This window comes from Rutidosis leptorrhynchoides, chromosome 2 (assembly GCF_046630445.1).
Source record: "Rutidosis leptorrhynchoides isolate AG116_Rl617_1_P2 chromosome 2, CSIRO_AGI_Rlap_v1, whole genome shotgun sequence".
NCBI lineage: Eukaryota > Viridiplantae > Streptophyta > Magnoliopsida > Asterales > Asteraceae > Rutidosis > Rutidosis leptorrhynchoides.
In genome coordinates, this window is record NC_092334.1 from 50,464,323 (window position 1) to 50,476,429 (window position 12,107).

Consider the following 12,107-nt stretch of genomic DNA (forward strand, 5'->3'; position numbering starts at 1 on the left):
GAAAACTTGAGGTAGTAATGATGTTCATAACATTATTCGATTCATACATACAAAGCTATCTTATTCGAAGGTTTAAACTTGTAATCACTAGAACATAGTTTAGTTAATTCTAAACTTGTTCGCAAACAAAAGTTAATCCTTCTAACTTGACTTTTAAAATCAACTAAACACATGTTCTATATCTATATGATATGCTAACTTAATAATTTAAAACCTGAAAACACGATGAACACTATAAAATCGGATATACGCCGTCGTAGTGAAACCGGGGGCTGTTTTAGTTTGGATAATTAAAAACTATGATAAACTTTGATTTAAAAGTTGTTCTTCTGGGAAAATGATTTTTCATATGAACATGAAACTATATCCAAAAATCTTGGTTAAACTCCAAGTGAAAGTATGTTTTTCAAAATGGTCATCAAGATGTCGTTCTTTCGACGGAAATGACTACCTCTTTAGTAATTGACATGTAACTTATATTTTCGACTATAAACCTATACTTTTTCTGTTTGGATTCTTAAATTAGAGTTCAATATGAAACCATAGCAATTTGATTCACTCAAAACGGATTTAAAATGAAGAAGTAATGGGTAAAACAAGATTGGATATTTTTGATCTTTTTAGCTACGGGAAATGTTTAACAAATCTATACAAATCAAATCCTAGCTAACTTATATTGTATTATACATGTATTCTAATATATTATGTAATCTTGGGATACCAAAGACACGTATGCAAATGTTTTGACATATCATATCGACCCATGTATATATATTATTTGGAACAACCATAGACACTCTATATGCAGTAATGTTGGAGTTAGCTATACAGGGTTGAGGTTGATTCCAAAAATATATACTTTGAGTTGTGATCTAGCCTGAGACGTGTATACACTGGGTCGTGGATTGATTCAAGATAATATATATCGATTTATTTCTGTACATCTAACTGTGGACAACTAGTTGTAGGTTACTAACGAGGACAGCTGACTTAATACACTCAAATCTTTAAAACATAATAAAAAATGTTTGTAATTATATTTTGATCATACTTTGATATATATGTACATATTTGTATAGGTTCGTGAATCGATCCGTGGCCAAGTCTTATTTCCGAGGAAGGAAATATCTGTGAAAGTGAGTTATAGTCCCACTTTTAAAATCTAATATTTTTAGGATGAGAATACATGCAGGTTTTATAAATGATTTACAAAATAGACACAAGTACGTGAAACTACATTCTATGGTTGAATTATAGAAATCGAATATGCCCCTTTTTATTAAGTCTGGTAATCTAAGAATTAGGGAACAAACACCCTAATTGACGTGAATCCTAAAGATAGATCTATTGGGCCTAACAAACCCCATCCAAAGTACCGGATGCTTTAGTACTTCGAAATTAATATCATATCCGAAGGGTGTCCCGGAATGATGGGGATATTCTTATATATGCATCTTGTTAATGTCGGTTACCAGGTGTTCACCATATGAATGATTTTTATCTCTATGTATGGGATGTGTATTAAAATATGAAATCTTGTTGTCTATTGTTACGATTTGATATATATAGGTTAAACCTATAACTCACCAACATTTTTGTTGACGTTTAAAGCATGTTTATTCTCAGGTGAATATTAAGAGCTTCCACTGTTGCATACTAAAATAAGGACAAGATTTGGAGTCCATGTTTGTATGATATTGTGTAAAAACTGCATTCAAGAAACATATGTCGATGTAATATATTTCTATTGTAAACCATTATGTAATGGTCGTGTGTAAACAGTATATTTTAGATTATCATTATTTGATAATCTACGTAATGTTTTTAAAACCTTTATTGATAAAATAAAGGTTATGGTTGTTTTAAAAATGAATGCAGTCTTTGAAAAACGTCTCATATAGAGGTCAAAACCTCGCAACGAAATCAATTAATATGGAACGTTTATAATCAATATGAACGGGACATTTCAGTTGGTATCCGAGCGTTGGTCTTAGAGAACCAGAAAATTTGCATTAGTGTGTCTTATCGAGTTTGTTAGGATGCATTAGTGAGTCTGGACTTCGACCGTGTTTTCTTTAAAAATGATTGCTTAACATTTTTGTTGGAAACTATATATTATTAACATGTAAATATTATGTGATATATTAATCTCTTATGTTTGATATTGTGTGATAGATGTCTACCTCTAGCACAAATCCCATTGACTCACCTAATAATAACAAAGAGTTGAATATATATTGGCAAGATTCACAAGTTCCCGAAGAACCGGAAGAAGATGAAACGGAACCGGAAGAAGAGGAACCGGAAGAAGAGGAACCAGAAGAAGTGGAACCGGAAGAAGAAGAGGTTCCGGAGGGGGAATAGTAGGAACCACAAAAAACCGGTCAAATAAAAGAAAAACCTCAACCAATGGACCAAAGTTAATAATGGTCAATGGTGTTTCCGCTAAGGAAGCAAAATATTGGGAAAATTACCAATTTTCTGATGAATCGGATCCTGATGAGGATTCCGATGATGTTATAGAAATTACCCTGACCCAATTTAATGAGGCAAAAGAAAATAATAAGGGAAAAGGCATCAAAATAGAGAAATCTGATTCCGACCCCGATGAACTTTATATGTACCGTCAACACCCGTCTTTTCAATATCGTGACAATAACCCGGGAACCTCTAAACCACCAGGTTTTTCTAAACCAATGTGGAAAATGACGACTCGTATTAGAGGAACATCATATATCCCTAAAAGATTAGGAAAAAGAACCAAGTCCGAAGAAGAAGAAACCAGTGATTCAGATTAGAGGGGTGTGAGCATGTTGTGTAATAAATGTATTGTAGTGTGCTTGTACTTTTATGTTCTATGTAAAAATTGCTTGTATTGTTTGTTATTACGAATCTAATCCTTGTCTATTTTACAGTATAAAAACAAAAATGGACGTTAAGGGTAGACAACCGAATATTTTAGAAGACCTACCAGAGGATATGATTGAGGAAATCTTGTCTAGAGTCGGTCAGAATTCATCAGCACATTTAGTTATGGCGAAATTAACTTGTCAAACATTTGAAAGACTTTCCAGAAATGCCTTAGTTTATAAAAGGCTTTCCTTTTATAGGTGGGGTATATCACATTGGGGAGACTTTAAGTTACGCCGTGTTTTCTTTAAAGCGTTAAATGCGGGGAACCCAAATGCAATTTTACGCTACGGGTTAAGAACCTATTTTGACTCAACATATCCCAACATAGGATTTTGTGAATTAGAAAGAGCTTCTAACATGCAACATAAAGAAGCATGTTATGCTTACGGGTTAGTGATGTTCGCTTCTTACCAAAGTGAGAAAAAGAACATCGGATTGCAGCTTTTAAATAAAACTTTCCCACAAGTGACGGATTCAGTAGTTGGGGTGAGAAACAAGGTTTTTAGATTATTACAGGGCTGTTGGACATTACGAAACCCTCGTCCTTTTGATGACATTACAACATGCTGCCTAGCTAATGGTCATAGCGGTTATTTTCCACAAGACCAAGGACGGGAAGTCATCTTAGTAAAACCAGAATGCATGACTTGTTTATGGACTTATGAATTACGTGTCTTTATTTCCTTTGCTGAACAACTTGCTTATTAACTAGATTTATCTTCAAAACTGTCTTGTATCATAGTGTACTATATTTCATGTTATATGTAATATAGCGAAGTTGTAAGTTTGAAGAATATTTGTATGTGATATATTATTATAATAAGTTTTTCATATGGAATTGTAGTAGTTGAATTGTATATTAGCTACTAAGTATGAACTTAACGGGTAGGTAGTACCTGAATTTAAATTTATAAAATGCTAATATGAAGAAAAAGCTTTTATAAATGAGTTCATATTATGCTACGAGATACTATTGACTACTCTTAATATTCTGTATGATTAAATTGTTTCATTTGACTATTTTGAAGGAAATGACACCGACTACTCGACACACCTTGAATATGAGCGAAGAGGAATTTCGTGCCTTTCTTGCTTCAAACATAGCCGCAGTACAGGCCGCGCTACATACCAACAATAACTCTGAATCTAGCAATACAGCTAACGGCGCAAGAAATCGTGTAGGATGCTCCTACAAGGAATTCACTGCCTGCAAACCTTCAGAATTTGATGGGACCGAAGGACCAATCGGATTGAAACGGTGGACCGAGAAAGTTGAATCGGTGTTTACCATAAGTAAGTGTGCTGAAGGAGACAAAGTGAAGTACGCTACGCATACCTTCACAGGTATTGCGTTAACATGGTGGAATACCTATCTAGAGCAAGTGGGACAAGATGCTGCTTATGCGCTACCGTGGTCAGCAATCAAGCACTTAATGAACGAGAAGTACCGACCCAGAACCGAGGTCAATAAGCTCAAGTCAGAACTTAGAGGGTTACGAACACAGGGATTCGATATTACTTCGTACGAAAGACGATTCACAGAATTGTGCCTATTGTGTCAGAGAGCATTCGAAGATGAGGAAGAGAAGATCGACGCGTTTATGAAAGGGTTACCGGAGAGAATCCAAGAAGATATAAGTTCACACAAGCCTGCCTCCATACAAAAGGCATGTAGAATGGCTCACAAACTAGTGAACCAGATTGAGGAAAGAATTAAAGAACAGGCGGCCGAAGAGGCCAATGTGAAGTTAGTCAAAATAAAGTGGGAGGAAAACGGTGATAAGAGTCACCAAAAGAACAACAACTATCCCAACAATCGCAACATCAATCGCAACTACAACAAACGGCACAACAACAACAACAACTATAACAATCATCCTAACAACAATAACAACCACAACAACAACAACAATCAGAAGCAGCTATGCCAAAGGTGTGAAAAGTATCACTCGAGGTTCTGCACCAAATTTTGCAACAAGTGTAAAAGAAATGGTCATAGCGTGGCGAAGTGTGAGGTCTACAGACCAGGGGTTAACAGAACGAAAGGAACAAATGGTGTCGGAACGAGTAATGGCGGAGCAAGTAGTGTCGGAGCAAGTTATGCCAATATAGTTTGTTATAAATGTGGAAAACCGGGCCACATTATTAGAAATTACCCGAACCAGGAGAACACGAATGGACAAGGCCGCGGAAGAGTTTTCAATATTAATGCGGCAGAGGCACCGGAAGACCCGGAGCTTGTTACGGGTACGTTTCTTATTGACAATAAATCTGCTTACGTTTTATTTGATTCGGGTGCGGATAGAAGTTATATGAGTAGAGATTTTTGTGCTAAATTAAGTTGTCCATTGACGTCGTTGGATAGTAAATTTTTACTCGAATTAGCAAACGGTAAATTAATTTCAGCAGATTATATATGCCGGAATCGAGAAATTAAACTGGGTAGCGAAATATTTAAGATTGATTTGATACCAGTAGAGTTAAGGAGTTTTGATGTAATAGTTGGCATGGACTGGCTGAAGGAGATGAAAGCAGAGATCGTATATTACAAAAATGCAATTCGCATTGTACGAGAAGAAGGAGAACCCTTAATGGTGTACGGAGAAAAGGGCAACACGAAGCTACATCTTATTAGTAATTTGAAGGCACAAAAAATAATAAGAAAAGGTTGCTATGATGTTCTAGCACACGTCGAGAAAGTACAAACTGAAGAAAAGAGCATCAGTGATGTTCCCGTCGCAAAAGAATTTCCCGATGTATTTCCAAAAGAATTACCGGGACTACCTCCACATCGATCTGTTGAATTTCAAATAGATCTTGTACCAGGAGCTGCACCAATAGCTCGTGCTCCTTGCAGACTCGCACCCAGCGAGATGAAAGAACTGCAAAGCCAACTGCAAGAACTATTAGAACGTGGTTTCATTTGACCAAGCACATCACCATGGGGAGCTCCTGTTTTGTTTGTCAAGAAGAAGGATGGTACATTTAGGTTGTGTATTGACTACAGAGAGTTGAATAAACTTACCATCAAAAACCGTTATCCACTGCCGAGAATTGACGACTTATTTGATCAACTACAAGGCTCGTCGGTTTATTCGAAAATCGATTTACGTTCTGGATATCATCAAATGCGAGTAAAGGAGGATGATATTCCAAAAACTGCTTTTAGGACGCGTTATGGTCATTACGAGTTTATGGTTATGCCGTTTGGATTGACTAACGCACTAGCTGTGTTCATGGACCTTATGAACCGAGTGTGTAGGCCATATCTTGACAAGTTTGTCATTGTTTTCATCGATGACATACTTATTTACTCAAAGAATGATCAAGAGCACGAAGAACTTTTGAGAAAAGTGCTAGAAGTATTGAGGAAAGAAAAACTGTATGCTAAGTTTTCAAAGTGTGCATTTTGGTTGGAAGAAGTTCAATTTCTCGGTCACATAGTGAACAAAGAAGGTATCCAGGTGGACCCGGCAAAGATCGAAACCGTTGAAAAGTGGAAAACCCCAAAAAACTCCGAAGCATATACGTCAATTTTTAGGATTGGCTGGTTACTACAGAAGATTCATCCAAGATTTCTCTAAAATAGCAAAACCCTTGACTGCATTAACGCATAAAGGGAAGAAATTTGAATGGAAGGATGAACAAGAGAAGGCGTTTCAGTTATTGAAGAAAAAGCTAACTACGGCACCTATATTGTCATTGCCTGAAGGGAATGATGATTTTGTGATTTATTGTGACACATCAAAGCAAGGTCTCGGTTGTGTATTAATGCAACGAACAAAGGTGATTGCTTATGCGTCTAGATAATTGAAGATTCACGAGCAAAATTATACAACTCACGATTTGGAATTGGGTGCTGTTGTTTTTGCATTAAAGACTTAGAGGCATTATTTATGTGGGGTCAAAAGTATTATATATACCGACCACAAAAGTCTCCAACATATATTTAATCAGAAGCAATTGAATATGAGACAACGCAGGTGGATTGAACTATTGAATGACTATAATTTTGAGATTCGATACCACCCGGGGAAGGCGAATGTGGTAGCCGACTCTTTGAGTAGAAAGGACAGAGAACCTATACGGGTAAAAGCTATGAATATAATTATTCGTACTAACCTTACTAATCAAATAAAGGAGGCGCAACAGGGGGTTGTAAAAGAAGGAAAGTTGAAGAATGAGATACCAAAAGGATCAGAGAAACATCTTAATATTCGAGAAGACGAAACCCGATATAGGGATGATAGAATTTGGGTACCAAGGTTTGGAGATGTGAGAGAAATGGTACTTAAAGAAGCACATAAAACCAGATATTCAATACATCCTGGAGCGGGGAAGATGTTTAAAGATCTCAAGAAACACTTTTGGTGGCTGGGTATGAAAGCCGATATTGCTAAATATGTAGGAGAATGTTTGACGTGTTCTAAGGTCAAAGCTGAACATCAGAAACCATCAGGTCTACTACAACAACCTGAAATCCCGGAATGGAAATGGGAAAACATTACCATGGATTTCATTACTAAATTGCCAAGGACTGCAAGTGGTTATGATACTATTTGGGTAATAGTTGATCGTCTCACCAAGTCAGCACACTTCCTGCCAATGAGAGAAGATGACAAAATGGAGAAGTTGGCGCGATTGTATTTGAAGCAGGTTGTCTCCAGACATGGAATACCCTTCTCTATTATCTCTGATAGGGATGGTAGATTTGTTTCAAGGTTCTGGCAGACGTTGCAACAAGCATTGAGGACTCGTCTAGACATGAGTACTGCCTATCATCCACAAACTGATGGGTAGAGCAAAAGGACGATACAAACGCTTGAATACATGCTACGAGCATGTGTTATTGATTTCGGAAACAGTTGGGATCGACACCTACCATTAGCAGAATTTTTCTACAACAACAGTTATCATTCTAGTATTGAGATGGTGCCGTTTGAGGCACTTTATGGTAGAAAGTGCAGGTCTCCAATTTGTTGGAATGAAGTGGGGGATAGACAGATTACGGGTCCGGAGATAATACAAGAAACTACCGAGAAAATCATCCAAATTCAACAACGATTGAAAACCGCCCAGAGTCGACAAAAGAGCTACGCGGATAGTAAAAGAAAAGATATAGAGTTTGAAATTGGAGAAATGGTCATGCTTAAGGTTTCACCTTGGAAAGGTGTTGTTCGATTTGGTAAACGGGGGAAACTAAATCCAAGGTACATTGGACCATTCAAGATTATAGATCGTGTCAGACCAGTAGCTTACCAACTGGAGCTACCTCAACAACTCGCGGCTGTACATAACACTTTCCATGTCTCGAATTTGAAGAAATGTTTTGCTAAAGAATATCTCACTATTCTGTTGGACGAAATCCAAATCAATTAAAAACTTCAATTCATTGAAGAACCCGTCTAAATAATGGATCGTGAGGTTAAGAGACTTAAACAAAACAAGATATCGATTGTTAAGGTTCAATAGAATGCTCGTAGAGGACCCGAGTTCACCTAGGAGTATGAAGATTATATGAAGAAGAAATACCCGCATCTATTTCCAGAAGATTCGTCAACACCTTCAACAGCTTAAAATTTCAGGACGAAATTTATTTAACGGGTAGGTACTGTAGTGACCCGAACTTTTCCATGTTTATATATATTAATTGAGATTGATATTTACATGACTAAATGTTTCCAACGTGTTAAGCAATCAAACTTGTTAAGACTTGATTAAATGAAATAAGTTTCATATAGACAATTGAGACCGGCGATTCACGAACGTTACAAAATTGTAAAAACTACATGTTGTGGTATATATAGACATATATATGTGTTTGACATAAGATTATGATGAGTAAGTATCTCACTAAATATATTAACAATGTGTTATATACATAAGAAATGAGATTACTAAGTTAAGAAACTCGAAATGATATATATAACGATTATCGTTATGATAACGTCTACTAAATACATATGTATCATATTAAGATATTGATACACTATATTTAACATGATAAAATGATATTTAAATATATCATTAAGTGTGTTAACAATGAACTACATATGTAAAAACAAGACTACAAACTCAAGAATTACGAAACGAGACTTATATGTAACGATTATCGTTGTAACGATATTTTAATGTATATATCATATTAAAAGATATTCATACATCATAATATCATGATAATATAATAATTTAACATCTCATTTGATATAATAAACATTGGGTTAACAACATTAATTGAGATCGTTAACTTAAAGGTTTCAAAACAACACTTACATGTAACGACTAACGAAGACTTAACGACTCCATTAGAATGTATATACATGTTGTGTTTTGATATGTATTCTTACACTTTTGAAAGACTTCAATACACATATCAAAGTACTTCTACTTAACAAAAATTCTTACAATTACATCCTCGTTCAGTTTCATCAACAATTCTACTCTTATGCACCCGTATTCGTACTCGTACAATACACAGCTTTTAGATGTATGCACTATTGGTATATATACTCCAATGATCAGCTATTAGCAGCCCATGTGAGTCACCTAACACATATGGGAACCATCATTTGGCAACTAGCATGAAATATCTCATAAAATTACAAAAATATTAGTAATCATTCATGACTTATTTACATGAAAACAAAATTACAAATCCTTTATATCTAATCCATATACCAACGACCAAAAACACCTACAAATACTTTCATTTTTCAATTTTCTTCATCTAATTGATCTCTCTCAATTTCCATCTTCAATTTCTAAGTGTTCTTCATAAATTCCATAAGTATAGTTTCATAAAAATCAAGAATACTACCAAGTTTGCAAGTTTACTTCCAAGCTTTCTAATCCATTCCAAGTAATCATCTAAGATCAAGGAACCTTTGTTATTTATAGTAGGTTATCTTTCTAATTCAAGGTAATATTCATATTCAAACTTTGATTCAATTTCTACAACTATAACAATCTTATTTCAAGTGAAAATCTTACTTGAACTGTTTTCATGTCATGATTCTGCTTCAAGAACTTTCAAGCCATCCAAGGATACTTTGAAGCTAGATCTATTTTTCTCATTTTCATTAGTTTTATCCAGAAAACTTGAGGTAGTAATGATGTTCATAACATTATTCGATTCATACATATAAAGCTATCTTATTCGAAGGTTTAAACTTGTAATCACTAGAACATAGTTTAGTTAATTCTAAACTTGTTCGCAAACAAAAGTTAATCCTTCTAACTTGACTTTTAAAATTAATTAAATACATGTTCTATATTTATATGATATGCTAACTTAATGATTTAAAACCTGGAAACACGATGAACACCATAAAATCGGATATACGCCGTCGTAGTGAAACCGGGGGCTGTTTTGGTTTGGATAATTAAAAACTATGATAAACTTTGATTTAAAAGTTGTTCTTCTGGGAAAATGATTTTTCATATGAACAGGAAACTATATCCAAAAATCTTGGTTAAACTCAAAGTGAAAGTATGTTTTTCAAAATGGTCATCAAGATGTCGTTCTTTCGACGGAAATGACTACCTCTTTAGTAATTGACATGTAACTTAAATTTCTGACTATAAACCTATACTTTTTTGGTTTGGATTCTTAAATTAGAGTTCAATATGAAACCATAGCAATTTGATTCACTCAAAACGGATTTAAAATGAAGAAGTTATGGGTAAAACAAGATTGGATATTTTTGATCTTTTTAGCTACGGGAAATGTTTAACAAATCTATACAAATCATATCCTAGCTAACTTATATTGTATTATACATGTATTCTAATATATTATGTAATCTTGGGATACCATAGACACGTATGCAAATGTTTTGACATATCATATCGACCCATGTATATATATTATTTGGAACAACCATAGACACTCTATATACAGTAATGTTGGAGTTAGCTATACAGGGTTGAGGTTAATTCCAAAAATATATATACTTTGAGTTTTGATCTAGCTTGAGACGTGTATACACTAGGTCGTGGATTGATTCAAGATAATATATATATCGATTTATTTCTGTACATCTAACTGTGGACAACTAGTTGTAGGTTACTAACGAGGACAGCTGACTTAATACACTCAAATCTTTAAAACATAATAAAAAATGGTTGTAATTATATTTTGATCATACTTTGATATATATGTACATATTTGTATAGGTTCGTGAATCGATCCGTGGCCAAGTCTTATTTTCGAGGAAGGAAATATCTGTGAAAGTGAGTTATAGTCCCACTTTTAAAATCTAATATTTTTGGGATGAGAATACATGCAGGTTTTATAAATGATTTACAAAATAGATACAAGTACGTGAAACTACATTCTATGGTTGAATTATCGAAATCGAATATGCCCCTTTTTATTAAGTCTGGTAATCTAAGAATTAGGGAACAGACACCCTAATTGACGCGAATCCTAAAGATAGATCTATTGGGCCTAACAAACCCCATCCAAAGTACCGGATGCTTTAGTACTTCGAAATTAATATCATATTCGAAGGGTGTCCCGGAATGATGGGGATATTCTTATATATGCATCTTGTTAATGTCGGTTACCAGGTGTTCACCATATGAATGATTTTTATCTCTATGTATGGGATGTGTATTGAAATATGAAATCTTGTGGTCTATTGTTACGATTTGATATATATAGGTTAAACCTATAATCACCAACATTTTTGTTGACGTTTAAAGCATGTTTATTCTCAGGTGAATATTAAGAGCTTCCGCTGTTGCATACTAAAATAAGGACAAGATTTGGAGTCCATGTTTGTATGATATTGTGTAAAAACTGCATTCAAGAAACATATGTCGATGTAATATATTTCTATTGTAAACCATTATGTAATGGTCGTGTGTAAACAGTATATTTTAGATTGTCATTATTTGATAATCTACGTAATGTTTTTAAAACCTTTATTGATAAAATAAAGGTTATGGTTGTTTTAAAAATGAATGCAGTCTTTGAAAAACGTCTCATATAGAGGTCAAAACCTCGCAACGAAATCAATTAATATGGAACGTTTATAATCAATATGAACGGAACATTTCACATCACTTGTCGGGAGGGGATCCCGGCGGGTAGAACTAGGATTGAAGAGAGATATAAAGAAGCCAAAAGAGAGGCTAAGAAGGCTGTAGCACGTGCAAAAGATAAGGCATACGAAGATTTGTATAGGAAA